Source organism: Rana temporaria, chromosome 13, assembly GCF_905171775.1.
Source record: "Rana temporaria chromosome 13, aRanTem1.1, whole genome shotgun sequence".
In the NCBI taxonomy this organism is placed as follows: Eukaryota; Metazoa; Chordata; class Amphibia; order Anura; family Ranidae; genus Rana; species Rana temporaria.
In genome coordinates, this window is record NC_053501.1 from 29,600,578 (window position 1) to 29,621,017 (window position 20,440).

Consider the following 20,440-nt stretch of genomic DNA (forward strand, 5'->3'; position numbering starts at 1 on the left):
ACAGAACGCAGACCGTGCACGTTCAGGGCCGTGCACCCACAACAACATCGAACTAGGAGCAGCAGCAATGTCCCCAATGACATCAATGGGACTGCCAGCATGGAGGAACTTGTGCATCTATGTGTGGGTAGACATGGCGCTCACACGGGTCTCTGCTGTAATACGCCCTCCGTGTGAACGAGGAATTATCTACCAAGGAAATGTAATTCTGTCCATGCGTTTTTGTGATTGCCACGCTTCTGCCGTACTGCAGAGCCAGGAAGGCGACATGGCTTTCTCCATTACAATCGGAAAGTATATAGTGGTGACCCCTCCCTTACCCACCACCTGCAGAAGCAAGTATACGGATGAGGTCAGTTTTGTGCTCTCCCCTCCTGTAAGTATGTTTACAGTGTCAGAGTGACAGCACTATATTAAGGCCAAAAAAACAGCACTTGATTGGCTCATATTTCTAGTTCCCCCAGTCTCAGTTTTGCCATTTACAGGATTTCAGAAAGCCAAATGGAAGTAAACAGGTCTTCTATGTATTCATCCCTGATCAGACAGGACCCTAAATATGGGTACCACTCGGTACAGCGTTCAGCCTGCCATAGACTGAAGGGCTGCCTGCAGCTGGGCTGGACGCTGCACCTGTCCCTCCTGGGTGCACTAAAGCAGGGATCCCCAACCCCCAGGCCGCTGACTGATACCGGTTCGTGGCCCATTTAGGACCGGGCCACACAGCAGAAGGCGATCAGCGACAGCGGTCCAGATAAGACTATTACAGACTGCGATCACCGATCAACTCCTGCTGTGTGGCCATGCCTGTGTCCTCTCCCAGGTCTCCTGCCCCGCCGACAATCTCATCCCATCAGCAGGACAGGGGGCGAGAAGAGCCAAGATCTGCACAGTGGGAGTCTCTTATTAATGGGTAATCACCTGCTTGTTAACATAAGTTGGGCAGCTCCTGCCCTCCGTCCAAATTTTTTTTATTCTGGTATCATACAGAGCCAAAACTATGAAATATGTGCCAGTGTCCAAATCTATATATAGACCCAACTGTATATTCCTCAATAGCCAACAAAGCGTATACATCTACATCGTGGGCACCAAAAGCCTTTGCAAACCAAGATATTACTTTGTAAAAGTAGTGGTGACATCATCACTGTGCTGTACATACTTTGTACAGAGAGCAGAGCCTTTGGGGAGGAACCCAGCAGGCCACACCCACTACAGGCTGCCTGTGACTTGTCGTTATGGTTCCCCTATCCAGAAGGTCCCCGTTAGGCTGCATTCACACCTGAGCGTTTTGTCGCCTGAAGCGCGACGCTCAAATACGCTAGAGGGGAAAAAATACATTATTCCCTATGGAGATGGTTCACATCTCCACGCCAATACGCCTGACGCTGAATGCCTGAAGCTCAAACAAGTTCTGGACCGCGCGAATTGGGCGGTTTGGTCGTTTTTGACCGTTTCCATTTCCCATAGAAAGTAATGGAAACGCTTGATTCAAGCGACTAGCGCGACAACGAGCGTTTGCTACGGGCGTTTTGTCGCTTTAATCAATAGAACTTTTCACCCAGGCAGAAGATTAAAAAAAAAAAATCTACCAACATAGCAACAAGTGATGAAAAGATGATCATTTTTCCTATTGGCTAAAATAAAAAAAACGACGAAGTACAAAAACGGCGGACGACGCTGTATGCAAACGCGCGACAAAACGCCGGAAAAAAACGGCCAACGCTCAGGTGTGAATGCAGCCTAAGGACTGCGCAGGCGCAATCCTTGCCGACGGAAATCTTCGAACCTCGGCCGGCATCCAGGCTCATTCCTCAACATCCCCGTGGATTGGAGGATGTTAAAAAAAGACCCAGGAAACCGAGCAAGCGGAGCGAGCTGTCCGAGAAAAGCGAGGACGTGAGGCCGACTGGCCACTTTCCTCAAATTCGACGTCGCCCTGGATGCCTGTTGATCTGCCGATATTGTTCCGGCTAACGTCAAAGTTCCTGCGCAGGTGCAATCTGATCTGCCGATATGGTTCCTGCTAACGAGAAAGTTCCTTTAAGGGACTGCGCAGGCGCAAACTTGCCGACGGAAATCTCCGAACCTCGGCTGGCATCCAGGGCGACGTGGATTTTGAGGAAAGTGGCCAGTCGGCCTCACGTCCTCGCTTCGCACGGACGGCTCGCTCCGCTCGCTCGGCCTCCTGGCTCTTTTTTTTAACATCCTCCAATCCACGGGGATGTTAAAGAATGAGCCTGGATGCCGGGTGGGGTTCGGAGATTTCCGTCGGCAAGTTTGCGCCTGCGCAGTCCTTAAAGGAACTTTCACGTTAGGGGAACTTTAAGGACAAGTCACCGGCTGAGGTTCGGAGATTTCCGTCGGCAAGGATTGCACCTGCGCAGTGCTTACAGGAACCATCTGGATAGCCGGAACCATATTGGCAGATCACCTGCAGAAAACTACAAGAGGGGGGTGGAGATCTGGACAAAATACACAAATCACACCAAGTAAAAATACACATGACAAATGTATTTAGGCAATATAAGCTCTTCTCGGAGTTCTGCTGTCACGTGCCTACAATGCGTTCTGTTCACATCTGGGAACTTTTCTTTTGGGCCCGATTTACACTTGCATTTTTCAATACACATCTTTAAAACCATTGAAGTCTGTGGCCCTTTCCATAAAATGCACAGATGTGAATGACATCCATAGGAAACCATGTTACAGTGCGTTTCTGCAAAACTGAAAATGCAAAAAAAAAAGATGCACAGGCCTTAATCAATACACTCAAACTGGTCATTTAGGTTTCCAATTGAAATAAAAGTAAATATTTCTCGGGTTAGTCAGCGCTCACTCAACTACTTTCAGTTTTTAGCCTTGGGGGAAACCGGGATGAAGCAAAGAGTTCAAAGAGACTACCTGAAAATCATTACAATGTTGAAAAGAGGATGTACTAAATACACAAGGCGGAAAAACAGATACATTACTAGAAAGCATCATCGCTACAATATAGAAAGATAAAAGTATACATATTACTGTGCAATACAATTCATCCTTCAAATCTACGGCAAGATGGAGTCGGGAAGGGACAGAACCCCTGTCATGTTTTTACTGCTATTCCGGCTTCTGTTAAGCTAGTAGTACAGGTCAGGAATGTGTAATGCATAATCGTGTGCGTTTTGGACCAGGACAGAAATGCAATGCGCTTTAGAAAACGCACAGGGTTGCCATTCATTCTTAATCGCACCCCCCACATCACCCATGCGTGTACGCAAAACCACAGTATCATGGAGCGGTTTGTTTGTTTATTGTAAAAGGAGTCAGGGATCCTGCGTTTGTCTCGGCTACAGAAGCCTACTTGAAATGAACGGGCTGCTGTACCCACAAAGTGAATGCGTGAACTTAGCCTTAGGCCCCTTTCACATTGAGGCGTTTTTCATGCGGTACAGCGCTAAAAATAGCGCTGCTATACGGCATTAAAAATAATGCCCTGTAGTGTTCAATGTGAAAGCCCCGAAGGCTTTCACACTGAAGCGGTGCGCTAGCAGGAGCGCTCCAAAAGTCCTGCTAGCCGCATCTTTACTGCGGTATAGGAGCGGTGTGTTCACCGCTCCTATACCGCGCCTTCCCATTGAAATCAATCTGCGGGTCCCGCGAGTGACATCATCGCCGCTCCGGCCAATCACGCGAAAACAGGAAGAAGCTTCAGGGAACATGGCGGCGGCGGTGGACGGGACTGAGGAGGACTTCGGGGGCCTCAATCTCAGGTAAGTGCCACATAATAAAATAGTATGCTGTGCATACTAGCTCATTATGCCTCTCTTGCAGGTGTTTTTTTTAAAAATTCTGATGGTTTACTTCCTCTTTAAAGTATAACTGAAGGCAAAACTATTTTTTATAAAAATATTTTAAAATGGGAGGGATTAGAACACCCATCATATTGTATTGCTATCTGTGCCGCGATTTAAGAGACATCTGTGCAGGGTTCAATGTAAATCGCGGCCCGAAATCGCAAAAAGTAGTACAGGAACTACATTTTGAAATCGGTGCGGCGTCGCACCGATTAGGACAGTGCCATTGCCGACAATTGCCGGCAAATGTCGCCGATTTGAGATGCGATTTGACATGTCAAATCGCATCTCAAATCGTACCAAATCGTACCCAGTGTGAACCAGGGCTCACTGAAAGTAAAAGAAAACCCCAAATTTTGGGTTGTCCCCAGAAAAGGAATAGGAGGGGAAATCTTCCAATGTACAGTAGACACTACAATCCCCTTAGGCCTCTTTCACACAATAAGCCTGCCTGTCCGTTTTTCAGGCGGATCCTAGCAAGCCACCCATTGAATCCTATGGGCAGGCAGATGCCAGGGGAGATGTGTCCGTGGACACCCGTCTGCCATCCGAAGAGGCTCTTGATCATGTGACCGCTGTGATCACATGATCAGAAAGCCCAGGAAACGTCTCTTGCACTAAAGTGGGGAAAAAAAAGGGGAGGGGGGGGGGAATAGGTTTTGCCTATAGCGCTACTTTAACAGGGTTAAAACAGACACTGAGAAGGCCTCCGCACTGCTTATCAAACACCTCTGAAAAGGGATTGGAACACAGATTGCTTTGCAGAGGCGCAACAATTTTCCACGTGTATATACTTAGGTTTTCTTTCACTTCCTGTCCTGCTGACAACTTTTTACAAGACAGGAAGTGAGAGGAAATCTACAACTGACAGATTTTCCTTCACTTCCTGTTTGATAAAACCTTGGTAAGGCAGAAAGTGAGGGAAGAGGTTTCTAACAGGAGAGGGGTAAATAAAAGACAGCGCCTCTAATTCTTTTCCACTCTATGCAAAACTAAAGTAAAATAGTTTTGGCCTGACACACACTTGAATCTCTTTTCTGCCGCCATAATGCATACAAGGGGTGTCCGGGCAAGTGGGCCTTAACACCCAACCGTCACATGTACACGTCCATGGGGGTCCGAGGTTGTAAGCGGAGAGCGCACTTATTGCCCACAGCTCCTGCTTTCGTTTTGTAAATACGGGCCAGTGGGACAGGTTCCCAATCATGCGACTATTGTGAGAGCCAATCGCATGATCCGGATACCACCTCTGCTGTCTGGCGTCAAGACTCACTTCAAGGTAGGAGGTGGAAAGGGGTCAAGGCCTACATTTTTATTCTACAGCAACGTAAATAATAATTACTACGAATTGTTCCCCCCTGTATTAACCCCTTCCCATTAGCAGTAAACAAAGATGTACCAGCGTGGGGGTGCGATTTCACAGCATGCTGCCAAATATGCATACAGCCGGCATTGCTCTTCTGGGAGCGGCTTAATCGCACGTACCCAGTACTGTGACCGCGCTGTCATTATCAACCGCAGGTCACCGGTTACAGTCAGGAAGGGCTCTTGATCATGTGACCGCTGTGATCACATGATCAGAAAGCCCAGGAAACGTCTCTCTGGCTCTAAAGTGGAACTTTAGTTCGAAAATGAAGTCCCGCTAGATGACTTCCGGCTGGCTCTTTTTGCAGGTATAGCTATGTAAAACATTAAAAATAAGTGCCTGTTCGGTTTAAAAATCAAGTAATACACAGTTTCACCCTGCTCTGCACATGCTCAGTTGCTCCAAATTTTTAGGCATTGCCGTGTTTGTAGAGGCCGATCTGCTGACAGCCTTAAGGCTCCATTCACACCTAGGCGTTTTAACGCCTGAAGCCCGACGCTATTGCAGCCTGCAATACGCTGGAGGGGTGATTTAACATTGTCGGCTATGGCGATGGTTCACATCTGAACGCCGAAACACCGTACGCCTGAAGCTCAAAACAAGTCCCAGACCCTTTTTTTCAGGCGGCTTTCGGCATAGCCGACAATGTTTTAATCACCCCTCCGGCGTATTGTAGGCTAAAAACGTTTTTCGCGGCAAATCGAAGGACAAAACGGTGCAATTTGTCACGGCAAATCGCGGTACAATACGCCGCGTTCAGGTGTGAATGCAGCCTCAAAGCAGAATTAAACCCTCCTATACTTTACAGCCAAGGAAGCTGCTTCTGTTTGAGCTGCAATTGCCATGGTGATCAGTTATGCCATCAGCCATTTGATGGTTTGACAGATTGGTTGAGGACACAAGCAAATGTGACAGTTAGCAATCCCAGCTTTCCAGGAATGTAACTTTTTTTTTCAAAACCGGTGTATCGACGGGTTTAGTTTTGTGATTTACTGCTGTTCAGGGGGCTCTGGGCTTCAGCAAAATGGCAGTCTCCAGCAAGAAGAAAAAACAGGAGAAATGCTGGAGGCAATATACAGCACACAATTCTGTAGACATAATTCTGAATGTAGAATTTATGTTCCTTGCTAAAGAACATTATCCCCCCCACAGTTGTTATGGGTAAAGTTCCGCATTAGGATCCACTTAAAGGGCCAACTTCCACCAGCAAATCAAGTCGCTTTCTTTCTCCACCACTTAAAGTCGTTGTATACCCCACTTTTTGACTTTTACCTACAGGTAAGCCTATAATAAGGCTTACCTGTAGGTATAAAGAATATCTCCCAAACCTGTACGGCTTAGGAGATATTCCCCTCGCAATGCGCCACTGATTGCAGCGGGAGTGACGACATCGGCGCTCCAGCCAATCACAGCGCTGGAGCGGCGATACCCGGAAGACAGGTAAGTTCCCTACACCCCGTTTTAAAGGTAAGAATTTCATAATGAGCTAGTATGCGGTACATACTAGCTCATTATGGCTTTTACTTTTCAGGTGTAAAAAGACAAAAAAAAAACAAATGCGGGTATACAACCGCTTTAAAGAATAAAAAATAAAAAAAGACCCAATAAGCACAGATACAGCTCTTGTCAAGAACTAAAATTCCAGCCAATCCCTGCAAGCCAATAGAAAACTGCTATTCCAACAGTAAATGATGGTTTGCTTTTACCAAGGTCATAACAAGTGTGAACCAAGCCTTAGACCTCATTCACTTGGAGCGTATCAATGTGTACCCCATGCGAGGGGCCATGCTTACCCGCACGGGGAGGTACAGGTGCTCTGCGCATGCCCACTGATGTCTATAGGGACACAATGGCTGTATGAATGAACACAACTGCTGTTCCAAATTTGACATACACTATATTACCAAAAGTATTGGGACACCTTTACATGCACATGACCGTTAATGGCCTCCCAATCTTAGTCCGTAGGGTTCAATATGGAGTTAGCCGGCCCTTTGCAGCTATAACAGCTTCAGCTCTTCTGGGAAGGCTGTCCACAGGAATGTTTGACCATTATTCTAGAAGTGCATTTGTGAGGTCAGGCACTGATGTGGACGATTAGGCCTGGCTCGTAGTCTCCGCTCAAATTTATCCCAAAGGTGTTCTATCAGATTGAGGTCAGGACTCTGTGCAGGCCAGTCATGTTCCTCCACCCCAAACTCGCTCATCCATGTCTTTATGGAGCTTGCTTTGTGAACTGGTGCGCAGTCATGTTGGAACAGGAAGGGTACATCCCCAAACTGTTCCCACAAAGATGGGAGCATGAAATTGTTCAAAATGTCTTTGTATGCCAACGAGTTCACTTCACTGGAACCAAGGGGCCAAGCCCAACCCCTGAAAAACAACCCCACACCATAACCCCTCTCCACCAAATGATTTGGACCAGTGCACAAAGCAAGGTCCATAAAGACATGGATGAGGGAGTTTGGGGAGGAGGAACTTGACTGGCCTGCACAGAGTCCTGACCTCAAACTGATAGAACACCTTTGGGCTGGATTAAAGTGGAGACTACGAGCCAATCTTTCTTGTCCAACATTAGTGCCTTACCTCACAAATGTGCTTCTGGAAGAATGGTCAAACACTCCCATAGACACTCCTAAACCTTGTGGACAGCCTTCCCAGAAGAATTGAAGCTGTTATAGCTGCAAAGTGTGGGCCAACTCAATATTGAACCCTACAGACCAAGACTGGGATTTCATTAGGCCGGGTTCACACTATTGCGAATTGGATGCAGGGTATCCATCCAATTCGCAATAGCAGGAGAATGTGAATGGCTCTCTATGGAGTCGCCGAACGGGGGCCTCAGGCTCAGCTCGCACTGGCCGCCGAACGGGGGCCTCAGGCTCAGCTCGCACTGGCCGCCGAACGGGGGCCTCAGGCTCAGCTCGCACTGGCCGCCGAACGGGGGCCTCAGGCTCAGCTCGCACTGGCCGCCCAACGGGGGCACAGTTCCTCAACTACAGGCCTGACAGTTGTACAGCTCCACAACACTTCCACTTTTCAATCCTTCTTTCAATAATAAACATCACAGTAACGTCATAAATCCTGCCACGCCAAAACTAAACAAAGCTGTGTGACTCAGTTGTGTCTGACAAGCGTCTACGTTACCCATAGCAACCATACACTTCCCTTCATTATCCAGCCCACACTGCTTTCAGACCTCAGGTTGCTACGGGCAGCGCAGACGCCTTTGCGCCACTTTTCTACGCCAGGCCTCAATGCCCAGCTAAATTCAAATCCCAGCAGAAACAGCAACGTTGGGGTTAAACAGCGGCCTGGTTGCTATGGCAATATGGCAAATATCAACCACACACACACACACACTCGCCTCCTCCCCTCTCTGCTGGCTTTATATACATATATTTTCCGAGTAAACATTTCTCTATTCCTAGAAGGCTGGGTACCAAGGCTGACAGACGATCACGTTTCCACATAGCAGAGCCGGCTGCACAGGCCAAAGTGGGATGGGTCACCGTGAACCCGAGAAACGCAGCCATAGATATTACACGATGTACGCAGGAAGTGGGCATCACTGGGGAGGGGTGCGTTCAACGGGGAGCGTTCAACCGCCTGCAGAGCGTTGGAGAAGCACAAATAAGAAAATAAAAAACAAAAAACACAACACCTACAACAGTTCTGCAATGACGGAAAGGAAACAAAAGCAATCCTGTCCGGGGGACGGGGAGGGCTGAGGATGTTGCAATGGAGACTTCAGCATCCTATTTTGTTATCCAATAGAAAAAAAAAGACAAAAAAACAAACAAACAACAAATAAAATACCCAACACTACATCCTGCATCATGCAAATGCCTGGAAATGAGAATGGCACGGTGCACCGGCGGGCAGCAGACAGGGGTCAGCGTGCAATGTGCCTTTTATTGGACGGCTATGCGCATATGCATGAGACAGGAGATGCTCTGCCTGCATAGGCCCCTATGGCTAGGCTGCAGTCTACACAGCACCAAGGGGGGTGGGGCACCAGACAAGATGGGGCATTAAGGGGGCTCTGGAATAAAAGAAGGTGGGGGGGGGATCTCCACCGACGGGGGTAAAACAGGATGTTGGTGCCAGCCTAGGGTGTGTGCTTTAGAAGGGGGGTGGAGGGGAGTTTGGCGAGTGGATGGGGGGGGGGGGGGGGGGGAGAGGAGGGGGGTTGACTTACATGGATGCAAGAGGTATATAGGATCTGTCCCTGCAGGAGGAGGAATGCCACCGGGGCTTGGGGCCTAGAGGTGGATAGCAGCCAGCTGAAGCCACACCATCACCGAGGGGAGCATGAGAGGGAAGGGAAAAGGAAAGAAGGAAGGAGGGGGGAGGAGAGGAGAGCAGACAGAGAGAGGGGGAGAGGGTGGGAGGAGGAGGAAGAGGGGAAGGATAGGGCTGCTGCTGTTGCTGCTGCTGCTGTTGCTGTTGCTGCTGCTGCTGCTTGTAGTATTGCTGCTGCAGATTCAGCCCATTGATTGCATGGAGGGATGGGAGGATCCAGTTGCTGCTTGGCTGGTGCTGTCACCTTGCTGACACCCTGGGGTGCTGCTGTCACCTTGCTGACACCCTGGGGTGCTGCTGTCACTGCAGGATTGCTGGATGAGCTGTGCTGTCAGCCCTGGATCATGAGGATCAGCTTCCCCCAATGCTGTGTCTCCTCTTCCTGCACACACACACACAGTGTTGTCTCTTCCTCTCTTGTACACACAGATCCTCCTCCTGCCTTCTCTCTTCCTTTCTCCAGCCTCTCTCTGTCTATGTGTCTCCCTCTTCCACCCTGCCTGCTGATGACCACTGGGTCCTACTGCCCTGCCTCCTGCTCCAGAGGGGAGGAGCCAGCTCTCACACTGGATGTGTAGATAGCAGACAGGTGAGCTTTAACCTCTCAGCTGCTGGGCTGGAAGCGACTGAAAAATCTCGCCATCCAGGGAGGAAGGATGCGCTTGTTTTTCTGGGCTGATCACCGATACCCCAAAATAATTTTTTTTTGGTTAATGCATGTTTAAACATTTCACAATGTGCTATGGCAGGGGTCTCCAAACTTTTCAAACAAAGGGCCACTTTATTGTCTTTCAGACTTTAGGAGGGCCGGATTGTGGCCAGCAGGGGCAGAAAATGTCCCGGGTTCAGCACCGGTGAGATTAAATGTGGCCTCAGGGTTGGTGGTCAGTAGGAGGAGGAGTAGGGCTACTATCAGTAGGTGGAATAGTATCCCTTCATTGATATCAGTAAAAGAAATGGTGCCCTCTTGTTGGTGTCAGTGGAAGGAATAGTGCCTCATATCAGTTGGAGGAATAGTGCCCCAAGGGCCACATAAAGGCTAGCAAAGGGCCACATCTGGCCCTCGGGCCACAGTTTGGAGACCCCTGTGCTATGGGGTTTTAGGGCTTATTTACATTTGCACAGTAACGCTCGTTGCGTCACATGTGCCGCATTAAAGTGACGCTAAACTCTGCTATATATCAATTCTATTCAGGTTTTTTTTTTTTATTCAAATTCAAATCTGCGCCGGCGTATCTACTTTCTGTATTCAGAAATCTAGATACGCCGACATTTGCCTAAGATACGACTGGCATAAGTCTCCTACGCCGTCGTATCTTAGGGTGCATTCTGACGCTGGCCGCTAGGGGCGCTTCCGTTGTTGTCGGCGTAGAATATGCTAATTACCAAGATACGCCGATTCACAAACGTACGCACGCCCGTCGCAATGTATTTACGTTGTTTACGTTAGGCTTTTTCGGCGTAAGGTTGTTCCTGCTATTAGGAGGCGCAGCCAATGTTAAGTGTGGACATCGTTTCCCCCGCTTCGAAATTTTTATTTTTTACGTTATTTGCGTAAGTCGTTCGCAAATAGGGCTGGACGTAATTTACGTTCACGTCGAAACCAATACGTCGTTGCGCCGTACTTGGAAGCAATGCACACTGGGATATGTACACGGACGGCGCATCCACATTTGAATTACGTACGCTTACGCCGGCCCCATTTACGCTACGCCGCTGTGACTTACGGAGCAAGTGCTTTGTGAATACAGCACTTGCTCCTGTAAGTTACGGCGGCGTAGCGTAAATACGATACGCTGCGCCGCCGTATCATTGCGCGCCCCTACGTGAATCTACCCCACTGACATCAACCGCTGCCCTTATCTCACCATCCACTGCCCTACTGACACCAATCTCTGCCCTTATCACACCATCCACTGCTCTACTGACACCAATCTCTGCCCTTATCACACCATCCACTGCTCTACTGACACCAATATCTGCCCTTATCACACCATCCACTGCTCTACTGACACCAATATCTGCCCTTATCACACCATCCACTGCTCTACTGACACCAACCTCTGCCCTTATCACACCATCCACTGCTCTACTGACATCAACCGCTGCCCTTATCTCACCATCCACTGCCCTACTGACACCAATCTCTGCCCTTATCACACCATCCACTGCTCTACTGACACCAATATCTGCCCTTATCACACCATCCACTGCTCTACTGACACCAATCTCTGCCCTTATCACACCATCCACTGCTCTACTGACACCAATCTCTGCCCTTATCACACCATCCACTGCTCTACTGACACCAACCTCTACCCTTATCACACAATCCACTGCTCTACTGACACCAATCTCTGCCCTTATCACACCATCCACTGCTCTACTGACACCAATCTCTGCCCTTATCACACCATCCACTGCTCTACTGACACCAATCTCTGCCCTTATCACACCATCCACTGCTCTACTGACACTGACACCAATCTCTGCCCTTATCACACCATCCACTGCTCTACTGACACCAATCTCTGCCCTTATCACACCATCCACTGCTCTACTGACACCAATCTCTGCCCTTATCACACCATCCACTGCTCTACTGACACCAATCTCTGCCCTTATCACACCATCCACTGCTCCACTGACACCAATATCTGCCCTTATCACACCATCCACTGCCCTACTGACACCAATATCTGCCCTTATCACACCATCCACTGCTCTACTGACACCAATCTCTGCCCTTATCACACCATCCACTGCTCTACTGACACCAACCTCTACCCTTATCACACAATCCACTGCTCTACTGACACCAATCTCTGCCCTTATCACACCATCCACTGCTCTACTGACACCAATCTCTGCCCTTATCACACCATCCACTGCTCTACTGACACCAATCTCTGCCCTTATCACACCATCCACTGCTCTACTGACACCAATCTCTGCCCTTATCACACCATCCACTGCTCTACTGACACCAATCTCTGCCCTTATCACACCATCCACTGCTCTACTGACACCAATCTCTGCCCTTATCACACCATCCACTGCTCTACTGACACCAATATCTGCCCTTATCACACCATCCACTGCCCTACTGACACCAATCTCTGCCCTTATCACACCATCCACTGCTCTACTGACACCAATCTCTGCCCTTATCACAGCATCCACTGCTCTACTGACACCAATCTCTGCCCTTATCACACCATCCACTGCTCTACTGACACTGACACCAATATCTGCCCTTATCACACCATCCACTGCTCTACTGACACCAATCTCTGCCCTTATCACACCATCCACTGCTCTACTGACACCAATATCTGCCCTTATCACACCATCCACTGCTCTACTGACACCAATCTCTGCCCTTATCACACCATCCACTGCTCTACTGACACCAATATCTGCTCTTATCACACCATCCACTGCTCTACTGACACCAATCTCTGCCCTTATCACACCATCCACTGCTCTACTGACACCAATCTCTGCCCTTATCACACCATCCACTGCTCTACTGACACCAATCTCTGCCCTTATCACACCATCCACTGCTCTACTGACACCAATCTCTGCCCTTATCACACCATCCACTGCTCTACTGACACCAATATCTGCCCTTATCACACCATCCACTGCTCTACTGACACCAATCTCTGCCCTTATCACACCATCTACTGCTCTACTGACACTGACACCAATCTCTGCCCTTATCACACCATCCACTGCTCTACTGACACTGACACCAATCTCTGCCCTTATCACACCATCCACTGCTCTACTGACACTGACACCAATCTCTGCCCTTATCACACCATCCACTGCTCTACTGACACCAATCTCTGCCCTTATCACACCATCCACTGCTCTACTGACACTGACACCAATCTCTGCTCTTATCACACCATCCACTGCTCTACTGACACCAATCTCTGCCCTTATCACACAATCCACTGCCCTACTGACAACAATCTCTGCCCTTATCACACAATCCACTGCTCTACTGACACCAATATCTGCCCTTATCACACCATCCACTGCTCTACTGACACCAATCTCTGCCCGTATCACACCATCCACTGCTCTACTGACACTGACACCAATCTCTGCCCTTATCACACCATCCACTGCTCTACTGACACCAATCTCTGCCCTTATCACACCATCCACTGCCCTACTGACACCAACCTCTGCCTTTTTCACACCATCCACTGCTCTACTGACACCAATCTCTGCCCGTATCACACCATCCACTGCTCTACTGACACTGACACCAATCTCTGCCCTTATCACACCATCCACTGCTCTACTGACACCAATCTCTGCCCTTATCACACCATCCACTGCTCTACTGACACCAATCTCTGCCCGTATCACACCATCCACTGCTCTACTGACACCAATCTCTGCCCGTATCACACCATCCACTGCTCTACTGACACTGACACCAATCTCTGCCCTTATCACACCATCCACTGCTCTACTGACACTTGGCGACGATAGGTTGTCATATGAACAGCTACTTAATCGCTTTCGCAGGCGGTGGAAAGTGGTCGCCTCCATAAGGCTCTGCTGTCCGATCGCAGACCCCGGGAGCGCTCCGACCGGCGGCAATGGCTGCACAGAGAGAGAGAGAGGAACTGACATTGTTCCTCCCGCTCTGTGACTCTGGGAACCGGAGGTGGCCAGGAAAGCAGCCAATTAGACCGATCTGTGTCTGATCGCCTGCATTGGAGGCCAGAGACTAACTCACTGATCGATTGCTATCACAAGCAGTGGGCGGAGACGTCCCCCCCCCCTGCCATCTTCTGCGGCCCGCCAGGAAACCTGGGTGACCAGGCGGTGTGTCCGCCTACTGGCTAGACAACCAAGCAAAGCCAGGATCACTTCCAGTTTCCTCCGAAACCACTGGCGCCATTTAGACGCAGAAAAGTGCAAGAACCTTTTTCAAAGTTGCTGCTTATAGACCACACTTAACTGTACGGTCAAATATCGCAAGAAAAGTGCAGGAACCTTTTTTAAAGTTGCTTTAACTTTAGTCGCAACGATAAGAACGGTTCCATCGCGAAAAATAGGGTGCAAGTTGTCATACGACTTTGAACTGTCAAAGCGCATTGGTGTGAACGAGGGCTTAAAGTGGTTGTACACCCTGTACACCTATAGGTACTAGGAGATATTTTCCATAGAAGCCCGCGCCGTCATAATCGGCACATGCGCACTAAAGAAAGGGCATGACCCATGCCGTTTCTTTAGTGACCATCAGCTCCCACGGGCATGCGCGGGAGTGATGTCACGCGACTCTGACCAATAGCAGAGCCGGAGACAGGCATGTACTGGCCATAGGGACTACAGGGAGTTTCCCGGTGGGCCGATGGCTCAGTGGGCCAGTTTCAGTGACAGCTTGTCAAAGTAATGGCTGCGCAGCTCACCCTCCACTTCATGCAGTGATGTGAGAAGGATGAGAAAAATAAAGAGGAGAATAAGTGAAATAATAAAAGAGGTGAGTGAGGACTCCTTATGTTAGGCTACTTATGTTTTTTTGCACAATTGCGCATAGTTTATATACTGTTTTTGTGCTTGTTTGCAAACTTAAAGTGGGCCGGTCTGGATGAAGTCCAGGGCCAAATTTTGGTCTCAGTCCAGCCCTGGCCGGAGACCACGGCCCCGGAAGGAAGAGGGGTTGAAGATGGATACGATAAAAGAGAGGGGATATTGCGGGCTCCCACAGGTAAGTGGCACATAATGGGCTAGTATGCGATGCATACTAGCCCATTTTACTTTTACTTTGCAGGGAACAAAAAGGAAGTAAAACCCATCAGGGTTTACTTCCTCTTTAAGACCTTTCCTCATGGGCCGCAGTGGATCGCTGTCCAGATTTCAGGGACGTTACTGCCTCCAGCTTTTTTGTTATCCCAAGGGGTATTTTACTTTAAATGATGCCCTGCAACCACCAGCACCGCATTTGGCACGTAGCTGCAGGGCGGTCTCCATGACTTTAATGAGCTGACACTAGTGTACTGTCCTGTTTGGCACTTAGGTACCCGAATTTCCCACAAGGCCACTGAGGCCAGGCTTTGGGGTGGGAGGGCTCCAAGGCGCGGCAGTGGCATGGAGTCCCCCGACGCCCGGAACAAACAGTTAAGGGGGGTAAGTTATGGGGGAATCCGCTCGCTCTTTAACAAGTGATTGCGGCGATGTCGCCGAAATCACTTGTAAAATATGTGCTCCCGTCCGTCCACCCCACATACCTCTCTCTGCTGGCTCTGTCTTCGGGACTCCGTCCTCCCCCCGGCCACCGAGTCTGTCTCCTGTCCCTGCTGCCGATGTACACAGTGAGAGGGGAGAGCTGTGCTCTTCCCATCTCAGCTGTGACAGGAGTTCTAGCACAGTGCTAGGACTCCTGTTTTGGAGGTGACAGGGTCAATAAAGAGAACATGTCACCTCCAATTGCTATCACACAGGAAATTGTTTTCTCCTGTGTGATAGCAAAAAAGTTAAGTGAATTTTTTTTTATAAAAAATAAAGAAATAATAATTAAATTAATAAAAGAAAAAAGTAAAGAATAAGAAAAATATTAAGGAAAAATTTAAAAAAGTAAGCGACAAGCTACAAATAAATAAAAATAAAAAAAGTGATAAAAAAGTAAAAAAACAAACAAAACATATTTGAACTAACTGTGCCGCACATTCTCCATTGATTTGGGGGGGGGGGGGGGTTTGGTTGGCGGGGAGGGGGTGCACTGTGGTACCCGGCCTTGGATGTAGCTACCGCAACGCACATGCCTGCTTCTTTTGCAGCGATCTACCCGTGTGAACGGGGCCTAAGAATGGCAGTTGGGCTATTGGCCGTTCAGTCCCCCTGAGGAGGTACACACACCAGGGCTCAGCCTTCGTTCTATGTACATGTCTAGGAATGTGGCAGTTGGGCCATTGGCCGTTCAGTCCCCCTGAGGAGGTACACACACCAGGGCTCAGCCTTCATTCTATGTACACGTCTAGGAATGTGGCAGTTGGGTCATTGGCCGTTCAGTCCCCCTGGGGAGGTACACACACCAGGGCTCAGCCTTCATTCTATGTACACGTCTAGGAATGTGGCAGTTGGGCCATTGGCCGTTCAGTCCCCCTGAGGTACACACACCAGGGCTCAGCCTTCATTCTATGTACACGTCTAGGAATGTGGCAGTTGAGCCACTGGCCGTTCAGTCCCCCTGAGGAGGTACACACACCAGGGCTCAGCCTTCATTCTATGTACACGTCTAGGAATGTGGCAGTTGGGTCATTGGCCGTTCAGTCCCCCTGAGAAGGTACACACACCAGGGCTCAGCCTTCATTTTATGTACACGTCTAGGAATGTGGCAGTTGAGCCATTGGCCGTTCAGTCCCCCTGAGGAGGTACACACACCAGGGCTCAGCCTTCATTCTATGTACACATCTAGGAATGTGGCAGTTGGGCCATTGGCCGTTCAGTCCCCCTGAGGAGGTACACACACCAAGGCTCAGCCTTCATTCTATGTACACGTCTAGGAATGTGGCAGTTGAGCCATTGGCCCGTTCAGTCCCCCTGAGGAGGTACACACACCAGGGCTCAGCCTTCATTCTATGTACACATCTAGGAATGTGGCAGTTGGGCCATTGGCCGTTCAGTCCCCCTGAGGAGGTACACACACCAAGGCTCAGCCTTCATTCTATGTACACGTCTAGGAATGTGGCAGTTGAGCCATTGGCGGTTCAGTCCCCCTGAGGAGGTACACACACCAGGGCTCAGCCTTCATTCTATGTACACGTCTAGGAATGTGGCAGTTGCTGGCTCTACTTCTCTCGCTGTGTGTGAGTTTGTGCTGAGGCTTTGCACACGAATCTGGGTCACCACTAACCAAATGACGTTCTTTTAATAGCAAATTATTCAGAATTTGAACACGCCGTCTCGACCTCTAACCAAACTCAGCGCAACTTGTGATCGGCGATAAGAAAAAAAACAGCGATAGCATGACGCACCGGGCTTTATGTTCCACTCTTTAGCACTTTATCTGCATGTAACTAGACAAAGGGACGTGTCACTCATAGCAGCCAATCAGATTTCAGCTATCACTTCACTGCTGTAGGACAGAAAAGGGAAAAAGGATCTGATTGGTTGCAATGCAAAGTACAGGCATATTTCTACTACAATGGGGGAACTATAGTAATGTGAGTAGTTCATATTCTTATTTATGTTGTTTTGCTCTTAAATTGTCTTCCTGATCCTCTAAGGTAGAGGTCCCCAAATTTTATAAACAAAGGGGGACTTTAGGGGAGCTGGACTGAGGCCTGTGGGAGTAGAAAATACCCTGGCATCAGTGGTCTTAAACTTGGTGGTCAGTGTGAGCATAAAATTACACATGAGGTCAGTAGGAGTATCCCATTATTGCTATTAGTGAGAGGAATAGTGCCCCATTGGTGTCAGTGGGAGGTAGTACCCCATCGTTGGTGTCAGTGGGAGGAATAGTGCCCCATCTTTGGTGTCAGTGGGAGGAATAGTGCCTCATCATTGTTGTCAGTGGGAGGAATAGTGCCCAATTGTTGGTGTCAGTGGGAGGAATAGTGCCCTATTGTTGGTGTCAGTAGCAAGAATGGTACCCCATTGTTGGTGTCAGTAGGAAGAATAGTGCCCCATTGATGTCAGTGGGAGGAATAGTGCCCCATCTTTGGTGTCAGTGGGAGGAATAGTGCCTCATCATTGTTGTCAGTGGGAGGAATAGTGCCCAATTGTTGGTGTCAGTGGGAGGAATAGTGCCCTATTGTTGGTGTCAGTAGCAAGAATAGTACCCCATTGTTGGTGTCAGTAGGAAGAATAGTGCCCCATTGATGTCAGTGGGAGGAATAGTGCCCCATTGTTGGGTGTCCTAGGGAGGAATAGTGCCCCATCTTTGGTGTCAGTGGGAGGAATAGTGCCCCATCTTTGGTGTCAGTGGGAGGAATAGTGCCCCATCATTGGTGTCAGTGGGAGGAATAGTGCCCGATTGTTGGTGTCAATGGGAGGAATAGGGCCCCATCATTGGTGTCAATAGGAGGAATAGGGCCCCATCATTGGTGTCAGTGGGAGGGATAGTGCCCCATTGTTGGTGTCAGTGGGAGGAATAGTGCCCCATCATTGGTGTCAGTGAGAGAAAAAGTGCCCTATTGTTGGTGTCAGAGGGAGGAATAGTCCCCCACCATTGGTGTCAGTGGAGGGAACAGTGCCACATCACTTATGTCAGTGGAAGCAATAGTGCACCACTATAGGAGGAATAATTCCCCATCATTGGTGTCAGTAGGAGGAGAAGTGCCCCATTTTTTTCTGTTCTCATGCAGATCGCATAAAAACCTATGTATGACAGCCTGTTTTAAACCCCTAAATGTCGTACTACTGCGCCGCACACGCGTGCGTGGTTGTGGGACGATTGGAGTGCTGAGAGAGACAAGGATAGAATTCCTGCATGTGTACACCCCAGGTGGCTACCTTTCTAGCTAAAGGGGTAGCAGTTGAGGGGCAGTAAAAACATGCCCCCCCTCCCCCAACCATAGTGTAAACAAGCCCATATAGACACTATTGGGTAGATTCACGTAGGGGCGCCTAAAAATAGGTCGGCGTAGCCTAGCGTGTTTACACTACGCCGCCTTAAGTAAGAGAGGAAAGTACATGATTCAGAAAGCACTTACCTCCTTACTTAGGGCGGCGTAGTGTAAACACGTCGGGCGTAAGGGCGCCTAATTCAAATGGGTTGGGGGGGGGGCGTGTTTAATGCTAATGAGGCTTGACCTCATGTTTTTTTACGTTTTCTCTAACTGCGCATGCGCTGGGCGCCTACATTTCCCAGGGCGCATTGCGGCTAAGTACGCCGTACGGGCCTATTGATTTAGACGCAGACGTAAACGACGTAACTCCCGATTCGCAGACGACTTACGCAAACGACGTAAACATTTCGAACCTCGCGGCGGGAACGGCGGCCATACTTTAACATTGTTATTCCACCTCATAGGTGGAATAACTTTAGGTCGCCTAAGGCCTTACGGAAACGACGTAATTCGACTGCGGCGGGCTCGCGTACGCTCGGGAATCGGCGTAAAAGCTCATTTACATAATCTACGCCGGCCGCAATGGAAGCGCCACCTAGCGGCCATCCGAAAAAATTGCAAGCTAAGATAGAACGGCGCAAGCCGTCCTATCTTAGCTTTGTCTAAGCATACGCTTAAACATACGGCGGCGTAGATTCAGAGTTAGGTCGGCTTATCTACTGATAAGCCGGCCTAACTCTTTGTGAATCTACCTATATAGCCTTACTTACCTTATTTATGCTACGTTTACAGTGTGCATAGTCTCCCACATACAGAAGAGGCTAAAATATAGCCTACTTATTGCTATGGCTGCATACAAGCTGGTCAGTCAACCCGCGGCCAGTCTGTGTGCGACCAAAACTCCACTAAAAACGCAGACTCTGTGGGCCAGATTCACAGTCAGCGGCGTAAATGTAGGCGGGCGTAGCGTATCATAGTTACGCTACGCCACCGCAACTTAGAGAGGCAAGTGCTGTATTCACAAAGCACTTGCGTCTAAATTTACGGATTTTTCAAATTAAATTACTCCCGCTCAATGCCTAGTCGACGTGAACGTAACTTACGTCCAGCCCCATTCACGGACGACTTACGCAAACGACGTAAAACACAACGCTGTTCCGACGTTTCCGACGTCCATACCTAACACGACTTAGGACTTACCCCTGCTTTATGAGAGTTAACTTCACGCCGACGTATGTCTTACGTAAACGACGTATCTTGCTACGCAGGGCGCACGTACGTTCGTGAATCAGCGTATCTAGTTCATTAGCATATTCAACGCGGAAATCTACGGAAGCGACACCTAGCGGCCAGCGTTAATATGCACCCGATACTGATACGATGGTGTAAGA

At 49.1% G+C, this 20,440-nt stretch overlaps 1 protein-coding gene across 1 annotated transcript in view; it reads right to left on the reverse strand.

Annotated features, from left to right (window-relative positions):
• The window catches only part of AKT1 (AKT serine/threonine kinase 1), a 187,900-nt gene extending 178,320 nt beyond the window's left edge, over window positions 1-9,580 (reverse strand). The window contains exon 1 of the mRNA XM_040332369.1: window positions 9,401-9,580. The gene's annotated coding sequence lies outside the window, so the exon portion shown is untranslated. The remainder of the gene's footprint in view (window positions 1-9,400) is intronic.
• Window positions 9,581-20,440: the final 10,860 nt, after the last annotated feature.